Source organism: Coenobita brevimanus, chromosome 55 (assembly GCF_032717465.1).
Source record: "Coenobita brevimanus isolate Jiangsu-jjx chromosome 55, ASM3271746v2, whole genome shotgun sequence".
NCBI lineage: Eukaryota > Metazoa > Arthropoda > Malacostraca > Decapoda > Coenobitidae > Coenobita > Coenobita brevimanus.
Genome location: NC_137008.1, coordinates 29584173 through 29588023, shown reverse-complemented (window position 1 = coordinate 29588023; position 3851 = coordinate 29584173). Strand labels below are relative to the sequence as shown.

At 41.9% G+C, this 3851-nt stretch overlaps 1 non-coding gene across 1 annotated transcript; it reads right to left on the bottom strand.

The window, feature by feature from the left end:
* Positions 1-212: 212 nt before the first annotated feature.
* Positions 213-331, bottom strand: LOC145401522 (5S ribosomal RNA). The gene has a single exon (XR_013897613.1). It is a non-coding gene; the product is annotated as a 5S ribosomal RNA (ribosomal RNA).
* Between the last annotated feature and the right edge of the window lie 3520 nt (positions 332-3851).

Here is a 3851-nt window from a genome sequence, read left to right as displayed (position 1 = left end):
TCTTCAAATTATTCAGAAATTTGAGTGGGTGATGATCAGCATACACAATGACAGTAGATCAAAACGCAGGGACAAGGGTCCCACCATATCAATAATTCATTCATTCATTGCCAGACGCCATGTATCCCTGACGGGGTGGCCAAGGGCTTAGAGTTAATTGTTTTACAGGGAGGAGCACTAATCCTCCACCAACCCCACTTGACACGTAGGGATGCCAACGGCATCTGGTGTTCCCAGGCGGTCACCCATCCAAGTACTAACCAGACCCAACGTTGCTTAACTTCGCTGATCAGACGGGAAGCGGTGTACTCAACGTGGTATGGCCGTTGGCATATCAATAATAAACTTGGAAAAAGGGGATCAATGGCAGGAATAGGGACAAGAGGGGCTTTAGGGACGGACTGATCTGGCCTACTCACAATTTGACAGATATGATAATGTTTGACAATATTAGCCACATCTGCTGCCATGCAGGGCCAGTTGAACTCCACACGCAGCCCCTCCATGGTCTTCCTTACACTCATGTGACCTACAAATGGAGTAGAATGGGCCAGTTGAATTAAATCCTGCCTGCACACATTTGTGCTACGACATCCCACCATTTACATTCACATGTGGAGGTCTCCACCGTCTCCACAAATCTCATCTTTCACATAAAAACATCCACCCTTTTCCTCAAAAGCATCCACCGCACACAACTTCAACCTCTGAATCTCTTGGTCTCCAGACTGCAACTCATTTAACTTCTCAATGTTCACCTCCCCCAACGGAACAGGAGGAATATCTTCCAAAGAACCCATCAACGTATCTGCCAAAGATCTCATTGTCCGATTGTTTCGTGTCCTCCGACGTAGGACTAACTGTTGCCTGGTACGATAATGCTGGGCACACTACAAGCAACTTTCTCCTGTCGACTCTGCACGTGTCATGGGCCTAGTCACTGAACAAACTGGGAATACCTCTGCATCATTGGGATCAACCTGCGGGGGAACTTCGGGCACTGGCACCTCTGACAAAACTGGAGTGGTGATCTCCTCACCTCTCACCAGGTCATTGCCAATTATTAAATCAACATCACTCTCTGGTAAATAATCTGCTACACCCAGACGTGTCGATCCATCAAAAACTGACATTTAACCTCACAAGAAACTAGCGGCAGAGTCTTTGCATCTGTTTCTCTCCTAATCAGAACAAACTCTCCTCCTGCAACATCAAAAACTTTTTGTCATTAGCCACAAAGAAATTGAAGAACATGTGTCACGAAGAATGTATACAGGCTGCTGCACGCCATTCAGCTTCACAGAACCAGAATACAGGTAGGGAGCATACGAAGGACCAGGGGCAACACTGCTCGTTACTGCATGTACCACACCTGAAGCAGTGTGCTTCAACAGAACTGTGACCTTCTTCCCACCTTCCGGAACAACATTAACCCTTGAAGGGGGTAAAACATCAGTTTCCCTGACTAAAAACTGGGGAACCAACTGAAGGGGTAACCAAGGGAGCTCCACACAAACAGAGCTCACTGGCTTCACAACACCTGACTATAGCCAGCATCTATCCACAGTGTGACCTGGCCTCTTGCAATGTGAGCAAGTAAATGGGTGGCGTGTAGGTTTTAGGGAAATGTGAGGTGTATCAGGTTTAGGTGTGAGTAATTCGTGGAGTTGGGCCTCTGTGATGGTTGTTTGGGGAGCTGAGAGGGGTAACACTTCCTTACCCTTTTTCAAATTCTTAAACAGTAAGTAATCACCTACATAAACCGCAGCTTCAGCAGCATTCTTAACTTTCTTATCAGCAAGGTAAGTTCTTAAATCTGCATCAATCTTCTCAAGGAAGTTCTCGAGGATAACAAGTTCCTTAAGCTTAACACAAGATTCTGAGACATCCTCACTTCGCATTAATTGATTAAAAGCATCAGCCATCTGCCTACTGAAATCTACAAAGTGTCATGAGGGCGCTTCCTACAATTACTAAATTTTTGTCTGTAAGCTTCAGGTCTCATCTCGTATGCATGCAGTATGTCTTTCTTTAATACCTCGTAATCCTGTGATTCTTGGTGGCTAAGACTGTCATAGGCCTTCAGCGCTTTATTTTTTATTACTGTCTGAACTAGAGTTGCCCAGTTGTCTCTGGGTCACTTGTTACTTGTAGCAATCTTCTCAAATCGGTCAAAGAACTCCAGGACTAAGTACTCATCGAATGGGGGAAATAATTTAGTCAGTTCAACGGCTCTAAATTCTGAATAACAATGGGGAAAATTACTTGAGCACTTGGGCAATACATACGTATTTCATAGTTAAGCTTCATCTGTTCCGGTTTACTATTCTCTTCCTCCTTCTTGTCCGTCTGAAGCTGTAGCTTAAGCTGTAACATCTTATACTCATGATCGCGCATAGCCTGCTCTGCATCAATAAATTCTTTCTGCTGGATGACAGTGTCCTCAACTAAACTATCAAGGGATGAATGAACTCATCCAGAAATTGATTCAAGGTCTGGCAAGAATCCAGGAACTTCGTATGGATCTGTGCCAAACAGTCGGTGGCAAATTAAGTTAACTAATGGGAAGGCATTACCCACCTCACCCTGAATTTGAAGAGCTTGGGCAACTAGGATTAACTCCTGCCTCTGCAACCTCCTAACCTTATCCTCCATTGGTCCTGAGTTGATTAAATCAAATGCATCTTGCTGATTCACAATATGTAGGGAGTGCCACAGTAACATCACTAGTTCTACCCTCCCTGATGATACACAACCACAATGACACAATAAAAAACTAAATATCAGGGTATTATCCTGGCGAGGTAACGTCAGTTAATATGTTATAAGATGGGAGTAGGCAACACTAGATAACTAAATCTGACTGCATAAGAAAATTGAGAAAAACAGAGTGAAAATGAAAATGATCAAATGATTAATTAATGAAAAATAATAAAAAAAAAAAACACTAACTCCAATATTGCAACACAGGTCCGAAAGTAAATAAAATTAGCTGACGTTAACAAGGGCAAAATAAACAAGATGAAAAATATCTAATATAATACAAGCTAATAATATTCCCAAAATTTACAATGAGATAATAAAATACAAAAGAATGAGAAAAACAAGCCACCTGATAATACCCTGGATAATCACACTAAAGTCTGGGAATAATCTTGCCAGACAAAAGAAGTAAAATCATAAAAACAAAGATAACTGAACTGTACTCTATAATTGCCACAAATAATAATAATACAGCAACAATAATACTTACGATTGGATGCTGATGCAAAGTGAAAAATGTTCAGAAATATATACAACAAAGATACTGCTTCTCCTCCCTCTCTTATCTCCAGTCCAAACACTCCCTCTCTCGATGCCAATCTCACAAAAACTCTCTCTCCATCCAAAATCCCCCCCTTAAATATCTTCCGGCCGTGTGCCTACATTAGCTCGCAGCTGCAGGCCAGAGGAGAAATATACAGAAGTGTTAAGCGAATTAATTTCTCCCCCATACTCCAAACGTTATAAAAATCACTGGTGAATACAAATCTTTATGTCGCCAGTTTACACTCCACCGGAAGTCACTGATATTACAAACAACTTTAGTCACACCCGCGTCGAGAGAGCAAACAGAATTAAGTAAGATTTTATAAATGTGTGCATGCTAAACACAAAATAACTTGATAGCTAGTACATGTGTGTGGATGCTAGTGTACATAGCATCGATGCACACATCTCGCTTGGCAACATGCATGCATTATCCACACACGTATAATATACACAATGTTTACACAAAAATATATATTACACATGCACGTAACACGCCCACACCTAAGAAAGAATTTTCTCTTGGGAAAATTCGTTCTTAA